The following is a 26,379-nucleotide window of genomic DNA, read 5'->3' on the forward strand; positions in this document are numbered from 1 at the left end:
GTTTCCACTCCAGTCAGTGTCTTCATTGTTCTTCTCCTGAGAAAGTCAGTTTTACACAGTTTACACTCAAAATGTTACATTTAGCAAGAACAACATCTTCTAGCAGTCGGTTCTCATGAGAAAGACTTTTAGCTACAAGCACATTTACACAATTCAATGGAAAATCACAGTTTAACTCTCTAAGACAGACATTTTATTAAACTTTAAGAAATACAGCTTGACATGAGGCCAGGCAACTAGGCCAAGACCTCCGCTAAGTTAAGGCCTACACTTAATGAAGCTAATACATGATGTCTAACTCTTAATATGACATATTATTACTACATTAATCAAACATATACTCAACTTTTCATAATAATAAACTATTAATAAGTGTACTTTGTGAACATTGGAACCCACTCATCGTGATCACATTTTCAACTGTGTGCATTAATTTCCTAAGTTATTGCTTTTTCTATGCAAATCCATTACTCATAGTACATGAGCTCTCATTAATATTTGTTATTAAAACACCTGCACTAGCAATCCCTCCTGAAAAAAGTGTCAGCATGTTATCCACACTAGTAGACAACTTTTGAATCTTTCTTGAATTCAGAACAACTCCTAATGAAGGAATCATTGCTCCAAATATATTTCCCACTATACCAGAAGGAGACTCTCTCTTCTGTCTCATGTGATGTAATTCAGTCACTTTCCGAAACTTCTTTAAATCACTCATTTGAAAAATCTTTGGGAAAACTATTCCCAAGTAACACGCCCCATACCATTCTCTTGGAAGACGGTAATAAGCATCAGGACCTCAGATGTAATATATCCCAGGAATAGCTGGATCCTGTCCATTCAACATAAATGTCCATTTATTCTGAAACAAAAGCCCATGTCTACATTCACTCGTTCCCTCAAACAAAGTATGAGCACATGGTTTGGGCCCATATATTCACAAAGTTTCCCTACGTGTTGCGCAACTAGAGCTAATTTCCCTTGTGTTTTAATTGCACTATAAGCATAATCATTCTTGTAAGTTCTTTTCTCTAAGCCTTTTTCTAACTTTTCCTTCCTTGCCTTTCTCCTGTCATCTGTGTGATCTAAGAAGCTCTTTTCTAAAGGTGTAAACAAGCATGTTAGATTATTGCGATGTGCATAAGCTGTGCCAAATGTCAGTGTAGGTTCAAAGAAACCTCTAACTAATTCTATGTCATTATCTTTAGCTACCCTACTCAAATACCTAATTATAGGAACAAATGAAAACACCATATCATAATTGGAGTAAAAATACTGAATATACTCCTGGTTATGGAATCTGGTCAGTAGCAGACTACAACTTATTCCATATGTTGGAGGCAGACTATGGTAAGTACCTGCTTCAACTGATAAAGGAATCTGCGTACACACATAACAATTCTTCGCATCCATTGTCTCAACATACTTACTCAGCAAGCGATAGAATACATTAGAAGAAAGTTCTCCATGCACATTAGTAACCTCATGCAAATGCTTCTCATCTAACCTAAACTTCTCTATTGCCATTAGAACAGTAGTTGTCACAAAAGCAGAAGTATGGTTGGCTCCACCCTTATCAAGAACAGACACACCCACAATCAATATTACAACCAATATCCCACATACAATCGCCAAACCAGTACATATACATTTACAGCACCTATTGTTTCTACCTTGCTGGCTAATGTTACTCATGATCTGTAAAGAATCAGAAAGCTAAATGTTTTTTTTGAAAAACTGCAGCAAAATCAAAAACAAAAATCTTCTTTCAGCAGTTATTTACAGCTCTCAGTTTCACTTCCAGGATCCCTTGTCAAAAATCGGTAAGCAGCTTGTCAAAATCAGGTTTCAAAAGTCAAATAAGGTTATCAAAGTCTTTTCCGGCTATTTTCAACAGTCTCTTTCTCAAAACATTTCTCTCAGATTGTTACAGCATCTCAGTTCATCAGCTTCCTTCAAGTGCCAAAATACTGACCCGGAATGTCTCTATCCAAACAAAAAGACAAAAATTGTTGCTGCCATTCACTAGTAGTTGCATACGCCCATTCAGGACCTGCGTATCTTCGACTTGCTATTCTCTTTCTTTTAAACTTTCATTCACCATTCAATTCTCCTTCACTCAGATCTTGTCTCCTTGTTGTATCCACTTCTTCTTCAATTGTTGTGCCAACAACCACTTCCTTTCCCTTTACTTGTGACTCTGGCCACTTATCTCCTTTCAGTGGACCTTTGGTCAGTGTTCTTTTTAGAGTCGAACTTGTAACTTCTCCTTGCTCTTCGATGTTTTCTCTTGACGGACCTGCAAACGGTTCAGGAGGAGTCAGATCACAGTGGCTTTGATCCACCTCAACTCCTTTCCCCTTGGGATCTGGTAATTGCTCTGTTTGTCTCTCAAAATTGTCTGCTTCTGGTAAAGCCCTCCTCTGACTAGGCTCTCCTGCTGCCAAAATTGAGATAGGCTCTCCGTCACCCTCCTGGAGGTCTTCTCCTTCATCTCTCACAGAAGTGACTGAACCGTCCTCAACGGCTCAGATCCATTCTCTTTCCGGCCCTGAGAGTTGCTGTGCTGTTGTTGGTACTCTCAACAACTCTTCATCATCATCCAGTGGACATGCCACTTTCTTTGTGTGACTGACATAGATCCAGTTCGGAACTCCAGGGCACTTCACAGCTGTGGTAGTTGTCAGAAATACCTGGAAAGGTCCTTTCCAACAAGGCTCCAAACACGTTTTCCTCATGTGTTTCCAGACCACGACCTGGTCACCGGCCCTCAGATTGTGCCCTGGGTCATGTATCGGTGGCAGTGTGGCATCCTCCATCTGCTGAGAGAAAGAGCGAACCACATGAGCCAGACCTTTGCAGTAGTTCAACACCAAATCATCAGTAATGTTGACAGGTGCATTTGCAGACGCCGCTGGCAACCTCATGGCTTGGCCCATAAGGATCGCATGCGGCTACAATCCTGTTGGGTGTGTTTCTCATTGTCATCAGAACTAAAGGCAATGCGTCAGGCCATTTCAATTTCATGGACGCACACATCTTTGCAACTCTTGACTTCAAGGTACCATTCATTTGTTCCACTAGTCCTGATGCTTCAGGGTGGTAACTACAATGCAACTTCTGTTCAACCTTAAATGCTGCACACAGTAATTTAATTACTTCATTGTTGAAGTGACTTCCCCTATGTGATTCTAAAGGGATCAGAAAAGTGATATCAGTTCCCTAAGCAGTAGTTTAGCTACTGTGAGACTGCCATTTCTGCGTGTAGGGTAAGCTTCAATCCAGTGACTAAAAATGCACACAATCACCAACACATATCTCAAACCTCCACACACAGGCATCTCAATAAAATCCATCTGCATTCTGCTGAATGGACCCCCTGCTCTTCCAATCTGGCTCAAATTAACCACTGTCCCTTTCCCCGCATTCATCTGCTGACAAATGACACAACAATGGCAAACTGCTTACGCAACCTGTCTAAACCTTGGGTTGAACCAATCATGTTTAAACAATCAAATCATGGCATCCCTCCCAACATGTGCTTGACCATGATAATACCTAGCCATTTGAGACAACAGACTATTAGGCAAAACCAATTGATCCTCTTCTGAAACCCACAATTCATATTGTCTTTGCATACATTTCATTTTACTCCATGAACGTTTTTCCTCCCTGCCAGCATTATTCTGCAGCATTTTCAATTCCTCAAAGATGTCAGTTACTTTCAATGCAAAACGTGGACATGTATCATCTTCTTCAGATAACAGTTCTCACTTATCTTTGAACGATATACAGTTCAATGCGCAAAACCTTGCGACTTGATCCGCATGTCCATTTCCCAATGACACAAAGTCCTGTGACTTTAGATGTGTACTGCATTTCACCACGGCAATCTTTCCAGTCATTTGAATAACATGTAACAGTTCTTTAATTCTCTCACCATTTCTAACTGGTGAACCAAAAGAGGTAATGAAACCTCTCTATGACTACAACTGGCCAAAATCATGGACTATTCCAAATCCATACTGGCTATCCGTAAAGATTGTAACTTTCAGCTGACCAGAAACATGGCACGCTCTGGTAAGGGCTACCAGTTCCGCTACTTGGGCAGAATACACTCCTCGAAGCCAAGAAGCTTCTAAAATACCAGTAATTGTGCACAAAGCATATCCTGATCTCAGTGTCCCTGTATTGTCTCTTAGACAAGAACAATCAACCAAGATAATTTGATCTTTTTCTTCCAATCGAGTATCTCTAATATCAGGTCTCGGTTTTGAGTACAAGTCAGTTATTTCAAGACAATCTTGCTCAACATCTTCCATCTTTTCAATTTCAACATTTTCATTAGGAAGTAAAGTTGCTGGGTTCAGCACTGTACATCTTTTCAATGACACATTTAGTGACCCTAGAATACTCATTTCATATCTGGTCAATCTCGCACCAGTCAAATATTGGGTTTTCATCCTTGTAAGTAGAATCTCAATAGAGTGAGGGGCCATTATAGTCAAAGGATATCCCATCACAATGCTCTCACAGTGTGTAAGGCTTTGACCAACCGCTGCTACTGCGCACAAATACCCTTGTAAGGCTGCTGCAGCCGTGTCCAAAGTAGCTGAAAAATATGCTACGGTGCGTTATACACCTCCATTTAACTGCGTCTAGACAGACAATGAACATGCATCATGCTCATGACAAAACAAAGTGAAAGGTTTTGTGTCGTCAGGCTTACCCAAAGCTGGAGCGTTGCACAGACTCTCTCAATTCAGTGAACATTTTTATTCCAGCCTGGTCTAACTATGGGATCAGTGACTTTTTTATGAGTCAGCTTCTGCAATGATGTTGAAATGACAGAAACATTTGAAATCCATTGGCGACAGTAGCCTACCATCCTTAGAAAAATCCTGACATCTCTGTGTGGTCAGGGGATTCATCTGCAATATGGTTGTAACCTTTTCTCTGGATATCATTCTCGATCCCTTCTCAATCTGGTGTCCCAAGTATTTCACTTCTTTCTGACAGTATTGCAATTTAAGTGGAGACACTTTATGACCATTCCTTCCCAAATGATTCAATAAGGCAATCATGTCATACTTGCACTTGTCCCTTGTTTTGGATGCAATCAGCCAGTCATCAATGTACTTTACCAAAGTCGATTGGAAAGGCAATTCGAACAACTCCAATTTCATTTTCAAGATCTGATTGAATATGGAAGGTGATTCTGAAAACCCTTGAGAAATTCTGCACCAACAATAAACTCAGACTTAGAAACAAAAGAGAAATTGGCTTGTAGGAGGTTAGGGTATAGAGTTATTAAAGGAACAATATAAAGGACTCTGTAAGAGACGTAATCTGGTTTTGGTGATGGTGTTATTTTATTGGCTCCTTTATTTAAGTCCCTTCATTTCTCATGAATTCTACATAGTCAGTGTTCTGTTTGTTCTCGTTTCCTTTCTTTGGGCTCTTCTGTACTCTTGGTATTTTCCCTTCTTCCCTTCCCTTTGTTTCTAATTCCTTTCTTTGTCTCTTTGCTTTAGGAGTCTTCTCTTTGGCAAGACGCTCTCCGGTGTCCGAACAGAACCGGAAGAACCACCAGGAGGAAAAGCAGAAGAAAAAAAACAAATGAAAAAAGGTAAGTGGTTTACTCAGGGGCTTCTGGGGTACGGATTAGAAGGGAAAGTGTAGTGTGGTGGGTAATGGGACAGGGAAACTTTTAACAGATGCCTAAAATCTCACCAAATTGTGATGTGTTTTTTTGTGCCCTCAAAGTTGTCCTTCTTAACTTCATCAGTTAGGCTGTCAGCTTCACAGCCCTCTGGGTGCGCGTTAGTGAGACATTTAAACATAACACACACAAAAAAAATAGTATTTTGTTCCTTACATCAACGGTGCTGAGTTGACCTTGTTAACATTTCCCAGCACTCGTCCCCACACCACCCACTTTCTCTTCCCGCCTGAAAATTGCGTTATAGGGATTCTGGAAGCAGGTACCTACCCTCCAGGGATGTGGCGGGAAAGTGCTCCTGTACGTTATTTCACCTTCAGCGTCTCTGGGTCTTGGCCTCCTGCGGCTTTTCTTTCGTCCTCCGGGTCCGGTTGCTCTCCTTCTCTCTCTTCTCCGTCTCCGTCTTCTGTGCTTCTCTCGGAGGCCGCGTGCGTCGGTAGTTTCTCCTTTATTTCCGTGGTAACCAGGATATCTGGGTTTGTGAGGGACTCTTCTGTTTTGCTTCACCCCTTGGTGTCCCCGGGGCATTGGTTGATCGGCCCAGGGTCGATGTCGGTAACCAGGGGCCTTGCGACCCGGTTACATGGCTGTCCTCATGAAGAGGCACAGAAAAGATGGCTTGTGACAAATCATTGACAGTGAACCATTCAGCATCACACGGAATCTGAAACATTATCACAGCTGGATTTGGCACCACGGGACATGGACTGCTCAATACTTCCTTCAAAACCCCTTGTTTCACAAAGACTGCAAGTATCTGGGCGACCTTCATAAGGACATCTTGTGGCATGTGATACTGGGGAATTTGAGGAAAAACTGCATTCAGCTTCACAGTAACTTTTAACAAGCTCAACTCCCTTTATCAGACCTATCTCTTTTCCTGTCAAATCCCACACCTTTTCCTTATCCGTTCCCTGCAAATCAGGATGAAGCTCCTTCATGGTGAACATTGGGAAAAATTCAATCAGAGGATATTCGTTCATTTGTATTCTCACATTCGGTCTCTGAGGCTTGATCATCTTCTTCATCACTATTCGTCTGAATCTCAATTCCATCATTTGAACAAGTAATCAAGCATTTTGTCTTACATAGCAAGTCTCTTCCCAGTAGGGATCTTGGACTTGAATCACAAACTACGAATTTATGCAATCCCTAAAAGTTGCCAATTTTAACCTGAATTGGTTCTGGTTCGCTATTCCTACAATCTGTACTGTTTTACCTGAAAGGGGCAAGTTTTTAACTTCTGCACTCCTCAGTGTAGAGCGGGTAGCTCCTGTGTCAACCTAGAATGAAACTCTGTGACCCATGACTTTTCCCTTCACATAGGCACCTCTATGATCTACTTCTAAGGAGTTTGCAGGCACACATGGCTCTTCATCTGAACTTTCACTCCCTCAATCATCGTTTATTCCATTCTCACTGTGTAACAGGAATTGGTGTACTGTGTTATTACTTTGGTTAAGTCTCTGACCTGTGACCTGTTGAGAAAGCATTGGTTGCTGCTGTTCCTTTGGGGCTTGAGGTATTTGAATTTGCTGTCTAGGTACCATGGAAATCTGCTGCTGCATCGGCTGCAAAAGTGTCGTTTGTACACGCGGCATATGCACCTGCTGCATGGGTTGGAAATTCTGCATTTGATTCACATTAGTTTGAAAGTTCAGGTTAGGACCTCTCACTCTCGGTCCTCTCATGTTCTGGAATTAATTGATGTAATTACTTTGCTGAACAACACCTTCCTGCTCCATCATCGGACACTCCAGTTTCCAATGTCAACGGCTCTGCGAACGTGACAAGGCAAACATTTTTTTTTTTTCCGTGCACATCGTTCTGAACCAATCCAGTACCCACGTCTGGACCGCATTCACATTACCTCCGCAACCTCTACCTCTCATCTGTTTCCCTGCTGCGGCTGTGGTAACTGTTGTGGGAATTTCCCTTGCGTGCCTGTCTGAGCAGCTTTAATTTGCATCCCCATCGCCTTTTCTTTCAGCTTTCTCTGCTTCAACTCAATTTCATCACTACAGTATTTTGCATACTGCAACACCTCATCAATCAGCTTTGCTTGCCAAAAAATCAAATGACTCTTAGTAATCTGGCTAATTTCAGGTCTCATTCCTTCCACAAATCTGAACACAAAGTGAATCATGTCCTTTGCCTCAGTTGTCTCTATACCACTGTAATTCTTGAAAGCCTGTAACAATCTCTCATAATACGCATGTATCAACTCCTTCGCTTCCTGAGCTGTTCTGTCAATTCTCTGCCAATCAATATTCTTGGGTCAAATTCTTGTTTAAAAAAATTCAATTACCTTATAGTAATATTTCATTACCTTTGTTGACAGTGCACCTGTATTTTAATCTCTCTCTGATTCGCTTGTTGACCAATCTACACTCTATCCACATATCAGTTGGTACTACTATCTCTAGTAATGTGTTCAAGTCTTCCCACAGGCACTTTGCAAGTTTCACAAACCTGTCTGTCTGCTGGTACCACTCCATCTACATGATCACCTGCCCTTGTGATTTAAGTTATATTAGAATGACCTGTAGAAAAGTAAGAATATGTATTTTGGAGCATTTTAAGCAACATAAACCGCAGAAGAGCTACGACAAAAGTAGGCACCCACTTTATTTCAAGTATTCATTCAGTGAAAGATATTTGATGGGTTATTCTCGAGACCTCGGAATCCCCAAATAAAAGGGCAGAAAATGTTATTTTTGAAAAAGAACAGCAATGGATTTACAGCTTGAAGACATACAACATTGAGTTTATTGATTCGGTCCCATGGTTGTCAATAAATAGATAGTAAGTGACTGTCTTTCTGTGCTATTTTTTAATAAATACCTAATACAATAGAGTATACTTCTGCATACAACATTTATCCCATTCGGTGGCACATCAATGAGATGCAGGATAGCGGGCCGATCCATCTAAGATGTGCTCTAAAAGATTCCATTGACATTTCTGTCTCATAGGTTTAGTAATTTACACACATTGTGCGCCCTCATGGTGTTAGAGTATAATATGCAATGTTATTGCCTAAGAGTAAATATCAACAATCCTTTTCACACTGTCCGACTATAGAAAACACACTAATTGCCCACTTTGCAAAGATGTGTACTCTAATTACTCTGTACATGCATGTTTGCATGATGTCCTTGCACCCACAGGGTGGCCTGACCTTTTGAGTACTGTGTTGATTCAGCATGCTGTTTGACAGCCTGATGCTCACAGTGGGGCATGGCCATGTTATATGCACCTGTCAAAATGCACCACAACAGGTGTTAGTGTAATGTGTGGCGTGTGACCCACACACCTGAAGTTCTCTTTCATTCCTCATCATTGTGTTGTGCTTCTCACCTTTCTTACAGGGATCCACCAAAAATTTAGGAACGTAGAAGTGCATAGGTGCAGAGATGTGAGACACACGAATGTGTGCATTTCTTTCACTCTTCTAAACTGGCATTCATTTTGTAAATTAGCAATCACATCCCAGTGGAGGATAGTTTTACGGGATCTGTCAATTTGTGGTCTTGAATAAAGCCACAGGACCCGGTAGGGGCTAAGGTGTCTGAAACATGTCAACCTTGATTTAATGAATGCCTGGGGTGTCCTAATTTGCCCCCAAAGGCATCACATTAAACCTTACCCTGGTACCAGTTGTCAATTAAAAAATCCTTTCTTTTGGGTACTGGAGGTAAGTTTAAAAGTATCACAGACCCAAAAAAGGATATTATCCTTGGAAGTGCTCCCTCTCTTTCGAGGTTATGCCCATCTGAGCACACCAGGTTATTCGCATTGGATGATGAAGCGAGAGAAAACTGTAGTGGGTGAGAGTTCTTTTAAATATTCCTAAGGATCTCAGGATAGGAAAGGCGTCATTGTGGCACCACTACCGTCTAGTTCTGTTTATATTTGTAAGTTGAGTGGTCTCACTCTCCTTCTTACTCCACCCGCTTCTGTTGTTTTGATTTGTTTCAAGTGAATAAGCAAGGGATCCAAAACCTATTAGAATACGTCAGTCAACGTTTTTATCTGAGTAAGGAAAGATGGGTGGGAGGAGAAGGCAGGGTACATAAAAACATCTAGGGAACTAAGGAAAGAGAGGTATACATTCAAGCGATACAGGGAGTAACGGTTGTAACAAGTGGAATGGTTCAAAAAATAATTTCAGGTGGTGCAGTTTTTGTCCTGATGTTTCAGCTCCACAATATAAGGTAATCGGTAAGGGAAGAGAGACCATAAGTATACAAGTCCAGGTCAGAGTCCCAATGAGCACGATGGGGAAAGCACACAACTCTTTAAATATATGCTTGACCAGCGGTAATAGACGTCTGATAAAAGACTACAACCTAGGGGTGCAGAGTCCTGCAGGATAATCATGTATCATTAAACAACGGCAGGTCTGGGGTAACAGTGCGAAATATTTAAAAAAAATGCAAACCCAGCTTTTTTGGGCAGTTTTATACCGTGCAAAATTGACCCGAAAGTATTGAGGAACTTTACATGAGCACCAGTTATATCACACAAGGAGACAGTCAGTTTTTTGAGAACAAGGACATAGGGCCTCATTATGAGTGTGGTTCCGGCTGTGCGGCCTGAACACTGCTGGTCCCATTAAGAGTTCACAGCATGGCCAGCGACTGGTGAACAGGGCCTTAACATTGACGCTGGCTCCTAATGGAGCCGGCACCAATGTGGGGGTGTAACAGGTGCAGCAGCACTTGTCGTGCATTCCACTGCCTGTACTTTTGGCAGTGGAATGCTCGACAGGGCTGTGCATTGGGGTCCCTGCACTGCCCATGCAAAGCGCATGGGCAGTGCAGGGGCCCCCAGGGGCCCCCAATGTCCCCATTCAATAAGCCTTTCCATGGCAGTGTAAACTGCCATGGAAAGGCTGGTGGAAAGAGGACTCGTAAGCCCCAGGGGAGCGCTTACGGGTAATCTGCCACCCTTACGGGTTCAATCTCTGGGGTATAGGTAGTCCACCGTTGGGGGTTCAAGGCAACCCCAAACACCCAGCACCAGCAACACAGGGCCGGTCAGGTGAAGGGGTCAAACAGGAGCCAAAATAACGTAGGCGCCTATGGAGACAGGGGTACTCCAGTTCCAGTCTGCTTGCTGATAAGTACCCGCAATGTTGGAGGGCAGACCAGGGGGATTTGAGGAGTACTGGAGGGGCCCCAAGTAAGCACACATACCACACCCTCTGCTGCACGGTGCGGCCGGGTGCCTTGTGCAAACAGGGCGTCAGGTTCTCAATAGAACTCTATGGAGAGACCCTGGGGTTACTTAATTGCTGCAGGCAGGGCACAGGGGGTCATCTCGGTCAAGCCACCAACTGTTTAAGGGTGAGGGCCGCCTACTGGTCGTTGTTGCACTGGTGGTCAGTTTGCCATGAGCCTGGGAGCTGCGGTTGCAGTGCTTCTCCAGGCATGGGATATCTTCGTCCTGGGCAGTCGCGGTCAGGGGGGGTCCTCGGGATTCCCTCTGCAGGCGTAGTCGTGGGGGTGCAGAGAGGTCTGCTCAGGGTGGACACGTTGTTGGAGTCACCTGGGGGTCCTCTCTGGATGGTTGGTTTCTCTGGGCACGGGCCAGGGGTGTCGGGTGCAGAGTCGTTGGGACTCACGCTTCTGGAGTGAGGTGGGAGTCCCTTTAAAGATGGATGCCTTTTCTTCTGGTTGGGCAGAGCCGCTGCCCACGGGAGTGCTTGGTCATCTGTGATGCAGGTAGCCCTTTGAGGCTTTTCAGGGGTTGCTGGTCCTGTAGAATGCGTCGCTTTTTGGTTGCAGGGTCTTTGAAGCAGGAGACAGGCTGGTAGGGCTGGGGCCAAGTCAGTTGTCATCTCCTTTTCTTCTCTGCAGGGTTTTTAGATCAGCAGTCCTTCTTCTTCTTGTGAGGTCATCAGGAATCTGAAGAGCTGAGTTCAGGGTCACCCATAAACACTACCTTTAGGGGTGTGTTAGGGTTAGAGGGCAGTAGCCAATGGCTACTGTCCCTGAGGGTGGCTATACCCTCCGTGTGCCCACTCCCTCTCGGGAGGGGAGCACATCCCTATCCCTATTGGTCCTAATCCTCCAAAGCAAGATGGAGGATTTCTCAAGGAGAGGGTCACTTCAGCTCTGGTCACCTTAGGGGTGGACCTGGCTGAGGGGGTGACTCCTCCTTGTTTTTCTCATTTTACCTCTGGACTTGCCGCCAAAAGTGGGGGCTAGTCCAGGGGGCGGGAATCTCCACTAGCTGGAGTGCCCGAGGGCATTGTAACACCAGGCATGAGCTTTTGAGGCTCACCACCAGGTGTTCCAGTTCCTGCAGGGGGAGGTGTGCAGCACCTCCACCCAGGACAGGCTTTGTTTCTGACCACAGAGTACACAAAGGCACCCACCCCATGGGGTCAGAAACTTTTCTGGATGTGGCAGGCTGGCACAGACTGGCCAGCCTTGCACTAGCAGTTGGGCTAACATACAGGGGGCATCTCTAAGATGCCCACTGTGTGCATTTTTCAATAAATCCCACACTGGCATCAGTGTGGGTTTATCATGCTGAGAGGTTTCATACACAACTTCCCAGTATTCAGTGTAGCCATTATGGTGCTGTGGAGTTCATAATGACAAACTCCCAGATCATATACTCAGTATGGTTATCCTGCACATACAATGTCTAAGAATTGACTTAGACACCATAGGGGCATACTGCTCATGCAGCTATTCCCTCACCTGTGGTACAGTGCACCCTGCCTTAGGGCTGTAAGGCCTGCTAGAGGGGTGACCTACCTGTGCCACAGGCAGTGGTTTTGTGGGCATGGCACTCTGAGGGGAGTGCCATTTTGACTTTGTCTTTTCTCCCCACCAGCACACACAAGCTGCAAAGTAATGTGCATGCACTGAGTGGGGGGTCCCTGATGGAGGCTTAATACATGCTGCAGCCCTTAGGGACCTTCCCTGGCCACAGAGCCCTTGGTACCAGGGGTACCTTTTACAAGGGACTGAACTGTGTGCCAGGGCTGTGCCAATTGTGGAAACAAAGGTACAGTTTTAGAGAAAGAACACTGGTGCTGAGGCCTGGTTAGCAGGGCCCCAGCACACTTCCAATCAAAGCTGGCATCAACACTAGGCAAAAAGTGGGCGGTGACCATGAAAACAGTGGCATTTTCCTACAGTTGGTAAGTGGCAGACTGTGCACAAGCCACAAGGGAAATGGCCCATCATATGATGCAGGCCCCACATTTCCCTCTTGGTCATGGTTTATTTTAATAGGTGCCCATTGACTAGTGTGCACTAAATAATTCCTCAAATTCTGGCCCCTCCTGTGGGGGAATCTCGGTTGTTTGAAATGTAGTTGTCCTGAGTTGAGAATGCACCAGTTTTTAAAAAAATGTGCTTGATATATTTGTGGTGTCACATGCAAGAACCATTTAGTCTGGCTTTTGTGAGTGGAGTTCCAGGAGAGCTTCCCGGGGTTGATTCCTTGTTCTCTTCTGACACCTTGTGATGATGTCTTCTGGATAACCCCTTGATCTCAGTCTGGTAGGTAGCTTCTCCAACTGCTGCTTAAAATTGATGATGTCACTACAATTCCTTCTTATATGTAAGAATTGACCATAGTGTAAATTCTTACCTAAAGGGCAGGGTGGAAGTTATTAAATTGTATCAGGCTATTCCTGACGGTGGGTTTTCTGTAATTCTTCCTTTTAAGACACCTGTGTACTGGAATAATTTAGATGCCAAGAAATGGAGGGACTTTTTCTTCTCAATGTGTGAGAGAAAATCAGATGTTGGTCACAAGTGTTCAGCCCTGAGATGAAACCAAGAACTGTCTCCTCTTCACCTTCCCAAATCAACAGTACATCATCAATGTATCAATTCCATGAGACTATTCTATTTCAGTGAAGGTTGTGATCGCTGAAGATGAATTTCTCCTGAAAATGATGGACATAAAGGCCTCCACAGTGGGGACAAAAGTGCTGCCCATCGAAGTTCCATGGGTTTGGAGGTAGATAGTGTCTTGGAATTCAAAAATGTTTTCAGTTAGCCCCAACCTCACAAACTCGAGTACGAAGTGTGGGGGGCGTTTTAACTCCAATCTTCATTGTACAGTATTTCCTCAATAGACTCCAGGTTGATGTCCTGAAGCAGGCTTACAATCTTCAGTCCCGCAAGCACATTACTGGAGGGATCAAAGGGGGGATCTCTTAGAAGTCTGAGAAGATCATGCATACTTAGGTACGTTGCAGTGTGTTGTACAATGGGGAGTAGACAATAATCAGCAAATTCTGATAGTGGTTCTAGAATAGAACAGATCCCCAAGACTATGGGACGTCTAGGTGGAGGGATTTTGTTTTTGTGGATTTTAGGAGGATGTAGCAGTAAGGGGTAAATGGTTTTTGTTTCAGTGAGAGGCCTGTCTTTTTTTCAGAAACTCAGGATCCTATTTCTGCCACCTCTAATAGTCTTTGTATCACTGACATAAGACATACAGTTGGATGCTCTGTCAGTATCTTATAGTGCTTATAATTCAAAAGCATTCTCTTACCTTGTTTACATAGGTGGAAATCTCAAAGGTAGATGTGGGATAAAAGAAGTGTGTCCAGCCACCTAAATGTTGTGGAGATTAATTGAAGAACGAGAGTTGCCAAATCCATGTCCCTGCATTGGTGGTTTCCATATTCTGCCCCTACGTCTCCCTCTCCATCTGCCTCTTTTGCCCTCTTATCCTTTGGAATTCAAATCTGAAGAATCCCCATTGCTTCTTTTGGTATCTACATCAACAGATGGGGTATAGTCTGGTGCAGAGTGGGGATATACTTTTGTGTGTGAGAATCATTTTACATCCTTACTCAATTTTTGAATTTTAGATTGAGTCAGGAAAGCTTTCATCTCTGTAATTTCTTTGTTCATCTCCTCCAATCTCTTCTTACATGCTGAGATCTGTATTGAAGACTTCATCTTATTTTAACTGATTTTGATTTTGATGGTCAAGGCATACAATAGTCTTTTGCCCATTTTTATGAAGAGGACAAGCCAGTCACGGGTACGTCTCCAAGTGATCAATGACCAGAACTTTCTAAATGTGTTGTTTTCCAGAACAAATAGAGGTGCATTGATAACCCACAATCCTCTTGGCACTGCATTGGTCCTGAGGTATTCTGTCATGATCACACCGTGGTTGGCGGTTTTAATTTGTTCCATTTTAAGGTTCAGAAGAGAATCCTAGCCATGGGTATCCTAATTTGCCCAATTAGGCATCACATACATTTTTAACCTTGCTCTGGTACCGGTTTTCACTTAAAGAAGCCTTCCCTTTGGATACTAAAGGTAATTTTAAAAGTATCACAGATCCCGAAAGGGATATTATCCTTAGAAGTGCTCCCTGTTTTTGGAGGCTGAGCCCATCTGAAGACACTAAAGGCCCATATTTATAATCTGTTTGCACCGGATTTGCCTAATTTTTTTTTAACGCAAATTCAGCAAAAACTTAACTCCATATTTATACTTTGCCGCTAGACCCGTCCAGCGCCAAAGTTATGGAGTATGAGTCATTTTTTGTACGTGAAAACCTACCTTGCGCTAATGACATGCAAGGTAGGCGTTCCCGTGCAAAAAATGACTCTAAGGCATGTGCGCCTTATTTATTCTCCCGCGTCATTTTGACGGACATTGGGCAGGGGGGCATGACTCCTGACTTTGCTAAGACAGGAGTCATTTCCATGGGGTTATGCGTCAAAAAATGACGCTAGTCAGGTTAGAGTAATTTTTTTTACTGTAACCTGACTTGCACCATTCTTTGACGCCCAACCCTCAGTCTTCCCTACGCCTCCGCTGCCCGGTTCGAGTAATTTATTTTGACGCTAAACAGGCCGCAGCGCCGGCTACCATCATTCCTTAAATATGACACCAGGCTGGCGCGTTGGAATGACTGTAGCTGGCGTTAAACTTTTTGACGCAAACCTGTGCTGGCGGTAAACCATTCCCAAAGTAGAAGGTGTCCCATACTCCTAAAAACACTGGGGCAGATTTATAGAAAGTGTTCCTCCGTCCCTTAGCACCCCCTACCGCCACCATGTGTGCACTGTATTTAAAATACAGCCCATCATGGCGCAGGGTAGGGGGCAATAGCTTAATTTTTCATGACGCTATTGATGTACTCTGCAGAAGTAGCGCCAAAGTATTGGTGCTTCTCCTGCAGAGTACATAGGGGCCCACTATAAATAATGGAAGCCGCCTTTTAACGACTGCCCTGAACAGGCGTTAAAAGTGCCATACAAAATGACGCAAGGAAATCTCTTAGATTTCCTTGTGACATTTTTTCGGCCCCCCTAATGGGGGAACACCCCCTTTGCATATATTATGCGTGTCGCAGGCTTAATGTAGCGGAAAGGGTTCCAAAGTGGCGCAATGCATGCATTGCACCACTTTGTAAATAGGGCACAAGGTTTTTGGCCTCATTGGGCCACAATAGCATAAATAACAAGCATTTGCAATGCACTAGGGTCTCGCATTTGTCGGAGTTACAACTGTTCACAGTTGTAAACTCCCAACCGGATTTTCCCTGCATTAAAAGAAAAAAACAGCGCGATCGCGCTGTACAGTTTACCAGCAAAAGTGCATTAACGAAGCGCTCGACTTCTGCCCAGCGAGATCGTGCTCCGAAAACAGAGAAAACGTAGTCCACAACCCCAGGGAGCCTCGCAAGTTTTCCGTACTTGGTCGCTGCGCTCGAGGAGGGCTAACCACGGAAAAGGCATGACGTATGCGTGCCTTCCACCAATAAAAAGAAGCAGATTCTAACAGGCAAGCCAACTTGCCAATGAAAGACACTGACGTGACGTCAACGGGGCTCCAAGCCCTTTTCTAATACCTTAAGCGTCTCGCTAGCGATACGCATGCACTAGCGCATGCGACGAAGGCTTGACCCTGAAAATTATGCTAATGTGGCGCAAGGTGGCACTAAGGGCTTATAAATATGCCCCACAGTCTTCGAATTTAAACGCATCTTGTTTTGTTTTAAGGAAATGGGCTGCATTTAAAAACATATATTGCATTTTTGTAAAGCAACCACAGCAAGGTGGTCTTCTAACCCCTTTACATCACCATCCCTATGCAATCAGAAAATAGTAGTGGGTTGAAATTTGAAATTTATCTCTTTAACATTCATGAGATAGGTTGAATTGTGACCCACTAGGACTCGGTATTTTGTGAACTGAAATATTAGTACAAAGGTTGGTTTACAAAATACTGTTGTAAATTGTGACCACTTTTACCAAGCGCATTTATGGGTACATGAGGCTCTTGATCTTCCTTTAACATCTGACATTTGTTTATATAAAGTGACTGGTCCTAAGATAAGATAAAACTAAATTAGTTTTCATAAATGAAAGGAAAGTGCCAAACAGGACACATGCTGACAAACATTCTTGTGAATTAAGCTTTGACACTCTTTTTTCCAAACAGCACATTACAGATTGCACAGAACATGACAGCAGACCACTGCTTAACTTGTGCTTGTTCTTTACGGTGCGGTTACGGACACCAACACTTATTTTTGAGGACCGACAGTTATTTTTCTGCCTCAAGCATTTACTGGGAGCTAAAGGTACATATAGGAAAGACGAGGAAGAGAAAAACGAAAAAGTGTCACAATGGGAGAAAGCAGAAGGTTGCAAGAGCGATCTGAAGGGACAGAGGGAGGCTGTAAATGGACTGAAGAGGCCCGAGATTCAGTGGTGGCTGGTAAGGTTCGTGAGTGGTGGGGCTGGACTTGATCCAAGGGGTGGGGGAGAGAGGGCAGTGTGGCACAGCAGTTTTTTGGGAGCTAAGGGCCATATTTATACTCCGTTTGCGCCGAAATTGCGTCGTTTTTTTCGACGCAATTTCGACGCAAAACTAACGCCAACTAACGCCATATTTATACTATGGCGTTAGAGGCGAATAGCGCCAAAGTTCCCGGAATGTGCGTCATTTTTTAGCGTGAACCCCTTCCTTGCGTTAATGATATGCAAGGGAGGCGTTCCCGTCTAAAAAATGACTCCCAGGCCTTTACGTGGTATTTATACTCCCGGGCAAAAGAGACGCCCGGGAGTTGGCGTGGCTAAAAACGGCGCATTTGCGCCACTTTTTAACGCCTGCTCAGGGCAGGCGTTAAGGGGCCTGTGGGCTCAAAATGAGCCCACAGGTGCCCTCCCATGCCCCCAGGGACCCCCCCTGCCACCCTTGCCCACCCCAGGAGGACCCCCAAGGATGGAGGGACCCACCCCAGGGACATTCAGGTAAGTTCAGGTAAGTATAATTTTTTATTTTTTATATTTTATTTTGGTGGCATAGGGGGGCCTTATTTGTGCCCCCCTACATGCCACTATGCCCAATGACCATGCCCAGGGGACAGAAGTCCCCTGGGCATGGCCATTGGGCAAGGGGGCATGACTCCTATCTTTACAATGATAGGAGTCATGTTGATGGGGGATGGGCGTCGTTAAAAAATGGCGCAAGTCGGGTTAAGACGATTTTTTCGACGTAACCTGACTTGCCCCATTTTAAGACGCCCATGCGCCATTTTCCCCCTACGCCGGCGCTGTCTGGTCTACGTGGTTTTTTCCCACGCAAACCAGGCAGCGCCGGTCTGATTGCGCCGTCTAACGCCATTCCATAAATACGGCGCCCGCTTGGCGCTTCAGAATGGCGTTAGACGGCGCAAAACTTTTTGACGCTAAACTGCGTTAGCGCAGTTTAGCGTCAAAAAGTATAAATATGGGCCTTAGTCTCCATTTCCTGTGCAAATATAATTTAACACAAATGGGATAAAAAGCGGCATTTTCCAGTTCAATTTTTTTAAATAAAAGGAACAAGAAGAAATAAGTTTCATAAGCCCGGCTTGTTAGACAAGCCTGATTTCCTTCTGTATCAATGTTTCCAGCTGTCAAGAAGTTTTGCGGTTCATTTCTCCCTCACATATTGCTGACTGATTTTTAATGAGCATTTTTCCAGCCTGCTCAAAGTTTGAGAATACCATGTTTTTCTTCCTGTCAATCACAACCTCACGTTTGGCAGTTCTTTTATATAAAGATAGTGCTGCAGGCTTGATGCATTGTTTATTTGTATATGGATCTCAACAGAAAGCCATGAGAGATGAACTATAAGTCCAGTTAATTTGATAGTGAAAAATAATAAACCAATCATTTGCAAATGCTATTGTGTGCAGCAGAAGTAGCCTTAGTAAGTTTGAGCACAACGCCAGCAAGGGTTGATTCACAGACATTACATGCCCCTAGCAGTTGTCACCTAATTTACCGAATACAGCAGAAAAAACGATGCTGTAGTATCACCTACAATTCTGCCTGGACCTAAACTTGACAAAAATGTATCCAGGTGGCTGGCATAGATGCCAGGAAGATTCAACCCAATCTACTTCTTTGTTCTCCAGCAACCTCTAAGAACAAAACTACAAATCCCAGAATGCAACTTTGCTGTTTACTAAAAAAAAGTGCAAATAGGTGTCTCAGAAACCTTTCTGAAATGTTTCTTATTACTGTGGAAATGTCTCACTTCAAAGGATTTGAATATCACATGCAAATGGCAAATGCACTCAAAACATGGACATGTCACAAGCAGTATGGGAGCTTGGCAGCTATGATGACATGCAGTTACAAAACCACGTACCACACCACCCACCTACGGTGTAATGAAGGCCTTGTAACCGAGTGTGTGCCTGCACTGACACAGAGGGCTATATACCCAGCAGAGCCGCTGCCAGGCACACCGGGCACCCACACATCATATTTGTTTAACAGGTCTGTCTGCACTGAAACTCGGCCCTTTATTCCCATTGCACTGTACATCATATTCAGAACCAAGATAACAATGACCTTCCCTCGTCTTAAAAAAACACATGCATTTAACGAACAGAAACAAGCAATTAGCCAACACCCTGTGTTGTTTGCTTTGGTGCTTTTTTCATTTGCCCTGACGTGTCTGGTTGAAATCCTCCATGACGTGTTTGGTTCTGCAATGGTGTTTCTGTTTTCATTTACTTTTAAAATGATCTGGTGTTGGCACGTCTAGTCTACAGAGGTGGCTTATGATATGAGTGCGGAGGTTCACATTAGGGGCATGCGTGCATACATGCATATGTATATTAAAAACACATGTAATAAGTGGACTAGGTGAATCATGATAGATTGCAGCACAACTAGGCTCTTTGTGCCCCAACTTAATCTATATACCCTGGCATGGCACGTGGAAACAAAATAGTGGATGAATATTATTATGGGCATTTTAAACATTTAGTTGCAAGCTAGCAGGGACCGACACCTTGTAACAGCCACGTGTGTGAGTGCATAGGCTTCTTCAGCCTTGTGTGAAATCATGCATTATATGCATGCCTACTCCTGCCATTGCTTTGTTTGAATTGCAGTGATTTCCAGTTGGATTTGCCATTTATAGAACACCTCCTACTCCTGGGGAGTTGGAAAGGTTATCATAGGCAGTGACACATGATCATTTTGCAATTGGACATAAACAATGTAGGGCGTAGTGGGTGAAAGTTAGATGCATGCATGTTGAAACACGGGCAATATTTCACAATAATTGCACCTCACGGTTCGCTGGATACACTGGCCAACAGAGTTTCTCCTTTGGCGGGTATAAAAACACAATTAATTTACATTCCACCAAATTCAACTTCAAACGCACTTTTTAAAGCAAGCATAATAAAGTGATGTTGCGTTCATATAATCCAAATGTACTTGTTAACAGCATGTGTACTTATCAGCACTGATAATTGCAACTCTAATCTTTTTAAAGCACGAGAAGAAATGTTTTAAAATAGTACCTAATTTCGACAGAAAATGCACAGTCCTTTTGAAGAATGCACTTTCCCATAATATGCCATTGCTTACAGGGCCCCATAATTTCACATGCCTCTGCCCTCTACCTGTACACATAGTAATAAATCATCCCGGATGTGAAGGGTTATGCACGGACGGACATATTTCAGTGAGTGGGGCAGACACCGTGCAAAGTATGTTAAGTGGCTCGAGTCACGTTTTATATTCATAGTCCACTCTAGAGGCAAAATGCTCCCCCAGCCCCAAGGCCTGCTGCTGCAGTGCACCCCCACTTACAATGGGCCCAATTACAACTACGCAAGTAAGCCTGGGCCCGGCAGCTATTAAATTCTTTTTAATGGTCATTACCTGGTGAACTGCTGAATGCTGGCCTGATTCCTTTACATATGTCAATGCAGCACTGCAGTCAATCATGGATCTATCGGAACAGACACACAGCATGCACTGTTACTAAAATGGCTTCACGTACTCAATCCTGGGAGCACTGGCAGTCTCAGACACCACTCAAGTCGAGTGTGCGCAGACTAAATTTCATGGCTTTCCGCCTGCCACACCCTTTCCCAGCTTGTCACAGGGTGGGGTTGTTGGGGTCCCACCACTCCCTGTAACAAGTTAGGAAAGGGTGGGGTGACAATGCTCTCCACTCACTGATTGACGTGGAGGCTAAGCCCTACAGGGCTTCCATTAAAAATGCCCATGGCTAACTTTACCTCTACGTCATCAGGGGGTGGAGACTGGGCCTCAATGCTAGGTCTTTGCCGAGCTGATGACATCACCGCCCTCAGGGCTGTGAGACTGTCAGCCCGGCAAATACTTAGACTTTGGGCCCGCTGGGAGAGCAGTTAAAGTAATGTGTCAGTCACGTGTCTGCATTGTTATTAAGCACATGAACTACAACACTGGTGTCGGTGAGTGAGGCAGACAGTGCTCCCCATTCTTTAAAGTTACAAGATGGTTTTTGAAAAATTAAAAACATGTACCATTGGCATGATTGCTTTCTTTTAACTGTGAATATAAATGGGGCGGAGCCCGAAGCCCCGGCACAGAAACTGCTGCTGCCGAGATGGCTTCAGGATTACACTGCCTCAGAATTCCGTGTTCGCACATTTAATTGCAGCAGCCGCGTGTTTATGAGGAGGACTTTGGGCACTGGCATGTTTTTATTTACAAATTCAGCACTGCAACAGAACTGCAAGTGGCGTAAAGCAGTAGACGTTTACTACCCATGGTTCAGCTTTTGGCTGCAATTGTTCTTTATTTGTCAATCAGCATCTGAGTTTTAGCTCACCGGAATGTGGGCTTTCCCCAGCTTCAGTTGATGGAAGGCCTGCCATTGTCATGACTGATGGCAAGCGAGCAGACGTGGTGCAGGCTTGAGCGGCCAGAAAACTTGGAGCCAATATGAAGGAACTCATTCGAGGACACAACGATCAAGTAGTGAACGTTGTTTGTTTTGATGGACCATCCATTATAACAACATGGAAGGGTTAAAACTGCCAGAGAAAGGGAAGCTGTGTCTAGAGCTTGCAAGTAGGACTTCCAGCGTAAAGGCATTCAAAAAGAAAACAGTGGCAAGTGGACAGAGGCCCTAGTTGCATCACTTTTCACATAATTATCCCCTTGTGCTCCCCTGGGCCCACCTGCATAACAAGCTATGTATGGAATGCCCTGGTAGAAGGCATGAGACATCTTTCAAAGTCTGTAGTGAAAGTGGTGAGTTTACTGTTCAGAGAGAAGACTTGCTCTGGGGGAACAGCCTTTGCCAACTTGGGACATATTTATCAAATTTCCCAGCAGTGCAGCAAGCCACCTTGCCACCTATTAAAGATATTTCTCCCCTTTACACCTCACGTGGGGCGGCATAGGATTTTAATGCATTCTCAGATCTACTAGTAATGGTAACTCTGGGAATGCTTTGGCAACACCAACACTCCAACCATGGAACGCCTCCTCAGGGCAGAGTAACGCAATGATCTCTGCTGCATTTAGTTACTACAGAGTTATAAAACCCCTCAGGGCCATACAAGGTGGCCTTTCATGGCCTGATAAACTGACTTAGGTTTTTCATCATCCATGCACCACCTTGTGTGGTGCAAGGGTGGTGCAAAATCTTTATTAAATATGCCCCCTGGTTTAAATAGTATATAACTTATGATCCTTCTCTGACCACAGCTCAAGACACATTGGTTTTGGCATGTATATCTGCAAGGAAAGGTGTGTGGGTTGCTTTAGGGACCTAATAGAATTAATATAGGGGTGGCTGACGCTGGAAAGCTAGCATCTCCTCTTTCCCAACACAAGCTACACCCACTAACCTTTAAAGAAAAGAGATGACAAAAGAATACCTTTATGGCATTACAAAGGATATATTGGGAGCGCTTTTTTGACATTTACTTTGATCTCTGCCTATAGGGCTCTGCCCCAAGGTTGCTGAAAACAGTATTCTGAGTAAACAGGATCGCAGGGCTATTGGAATCTTTGGTCTGCTGTGGGCTGAATCCTTCTGTGTATCTATTCTTCTGAAAACTTGGAAGTGCTTGGCTGTTACATTAGGGTGATCCTGAAGAGAAGATCTTAGGTCCACTTGAAATAATTTCATTGCCATTCTCCATGGATGAGTGGAAAAGTGTTATATCTTGTGGTGACTTCAGTGAGGATGTGTGTAACTAAACTGGCTTTGTTGTGTTTAGTCCTGGAGAACAATAACAAAATTAAGATACTATTTACTATTCCTAATCCCTAACCTTGATTGGCTATTTTCCTACCATCCAAGATGGTGGAAAACTAAATGGAGTGGTCACCTTGCCTGTTACACCTGAGGGGTGGTACAGGCTGGGGATTGCCAATCCTCCTATCCTTTCAAGGTTTCCTGCTGGTTTTCCCACCTAAATTTGGGGTAAAACTGTTGGGGGGCCATCTGCTGCTACCAGCAGAGGTGGGATCAGATTACAAAGGTGGCAAAGCTCTGTGCAAGGTGCCTGTCTGGGGGAAGAGGTGTGACTCCTCTGCCCAGGAAAGGCTTTGTGTTCTGATTCCTGAGAGCACATGCTCTCACCCCAGGAGTCCAGAATCGTGTCTGGTGGTAGCAGGCTGGTTAGGACAAGTCAGCAAACATGCCAGGGCTGTCAGGTCTTTCAGGGGGCACCTCTAAGGTGCTCTCATGGGTACATTTTATAATAAATCCAACACTGGCATCAGTGTGGGTTTATTATTCTGAGTTGTTTGATACCAAACAACCCAGAGTTCAAAGAGGCCATCATGTAGTTAGGGAACATGTAATGGCCAGTGTCCAACACATGCATTTGCTATGATCTCCATGTACCTTACTATGTCTATGAGTTGGCAACGACACAGTAGGGGCATATTGGCTCATGCACACATATCCTCTCACATGCATGATACTGCACCCTGACTTACCTATATTGCATACAGTGTTAGTAGACATGGCACTCTTGGTGAGTGTCAGGTCGAGTTTGCTATGTTAGGTATACCTTGTCATGCACTTGAAATGGCAGTCTGCTTGAGGCTGGTGGGAGGCCTCTCAGAGTGACACAATTGGTGCTGCAGCTGTGGGGGGGGGGGGGCTCTTCAGTACCCATGCCCTGGGTACCAGGGATACCATTTACTAGGGACTTACAAGGGTGGCTGAAGTGCCAAACATAGTATAGTTTTGGGGAAAGAGAGAAAGAGATCTGGCCTTGGGACCCTGTTTAGCAGGAGCCCAGGGCACTTGCAGTTTGAAACCACATCATTTTCCAGGCAAAGTGTGGGGGCCAACCATGTCAAAAGAGGCCCGTTCTCACACTACCCCCTCCCAAATGAAAGGGGATGAAACCAACCTTACCCTGGGGAGTCTTCATCCTTTAAGTGGAAGAACCTGGAAAGGCTATCTGCACTAGCTTGGGAAGTCCCAGGTCTCTGCTCCACTTTGAAGTCTATTCCCTGTAGAGCTATGGACTACCTAGGCAGTTTGGGGGTTTCACCTTTCATTTGTTGAAGCCAACTGAGAGGCCTGTGGTCTGTCTGAACTATGAAGTGAGAGTCAAATAATTAGGCCTCACCTTCTTTAAGGCCCAGACCACAGCCAAGACTTCCCTCTCAATGGCACTCCATTTTAGTTCCATGGGGAGTAGTCTTCTGCTTTTAAAAGCAACAGGCTGGTCATGTCCCTCATCATTGGTCTGGACTAGGACTGCTCCTATGCCAAGTTCTGAGGCATCTGTTTGGACAATAAACTACCTGAAGTGATCTGGAGCTTTCAGGACTCGCACAGAGCACATTGTATCCTTCAGAGTGTCAAAAGCATTTTGACAACTCACTGTCCAGTTAATCTTTTTGGACATTTTCTTTGAGGTAAGTTCTGTAAGGTGGGCACAATGGTGCCATAATCCTTCACAAACCTCCTATAGTATCAAGTCAAGCCAAGGAATCTCCTAATTTGAGTCTGGGTGGTTGGAGCTTCCCAAGCCAAAATTGTCTGGACCTTGGGTTGAAGTGGCTGATCCTAGCCCCCACCTACCAGGTGGCCAAAGTATACAACCTTTCCATGCCTTATCTGGCACTTACTGGCCTTGATAGTGAGGCCTTTTTTTGCCTTTTGTGGCAGAGTCTCTAGCACCTTTCCCGGTGGATCAGATGATCCTACCAGGTGGAGCTGTAGACAGCAATTTCATCCAGATAAGCTGCATTAAAGGATTCTAACCCAGCTAGGACTTGGTTCACGAACCTCTGGAAGGTGGCAGGGGTATTCTTTAATCCAAATGGCATTACAGTGAACTGACAGTGCCCACTTGGAGTTAAGAATGCTGACCTTTCATTTGCTCCAGGGGTCAGGCCAATCTGCAGGTACCCAGATGTAAGACCAAAGGTACTCATATATTTGGCTGCCCCTTATCTGTCTATGAGCTCATCAGCTTTTGGAATTGGGTGTACATCAGTTTTTGCCACAGTATTGGGGCACCTATAGTCCACACAGGACCTCATTTCCTTTTTCTCTCCTTTGGAGTGGGGTTTAGGGACTAAAACTACTTGGCTGACCCAAGGGCTCAGAGAGGGTTCATTGACACCCAACTCTAGCATCATGTTGACCTTGACTTGGATACTTTCTCTGACATGGTCTGACTATCTATAAATGTTGTTTTTGACAGGCAAGCTGTCCTCAGTGTCCACACCACGGATATACCTGCTAGTCCTACCAGGGGTCAGAGAGAAAAGCTTAGCATATTGCAATCAGCTTGCTGTTGTTCTGTGAGTAAGTCTGGCAATACTAATCCATCAGCAGAACCATCTTTTGGGTTGCTGGAGAGGAGATCAGGGAGAGGTTCACTCTCTTCTTTCTGTCTCTCATCTGCAACCATAAGCATGGTCACATCAGCACTGTCACAATAGGGCTTCAGACGGTTGACATGTATTATCCTTTTGGGATTCTTGCAACTGCCAAGGTCAACTAAGTAGGTGACCTCCCCTTTTCTTTCAAGTATGAGGAGGCCCCGATCACTTACCTTGGAGAGCCCTAGGAGCCACATGCACCAACACCCAACTTTTCTGCTGTGCTTCTGGAGATCCTGGCTGCAGTGAAGTGAAGGTGTTTGCTTGCTTTTTTCATATGCTCAGCCATCCTGGAAAGAAGGCCAAATACATAATCCACAATGTCCTGTTTGGGCTCTTTAAGAGGCCTCTCCCAGCCTTCCCTTACAAAACGCAATGGAGCCCTATCAGGATGCCCAAACAAGAGTACTCCAATCATGCCTTTCAATGTTTAGTTAAATCTTTCAACCAACCCATTGGTTTGTGGGTGGTATGGGGTAGTGAACTTATA

The sequence above is a fragment of the Pleurodeles waltl genome, chromosome 5 (assembly GCF_031143425.1).
Source record: "Pleurodeles waltl isolate 20211129_DDA chromosome 5, aPleWal1.hap1.20221129, whole genome shotgun sequence".
In the NCBI taxonomy this organism is placed as follows: domain Eukaryota; kingdom Metazoa; phylum Chordata; class Amphibia; order Caudata; family Salamandridae; genus Pleurodeles; species Pleurodeles waltl.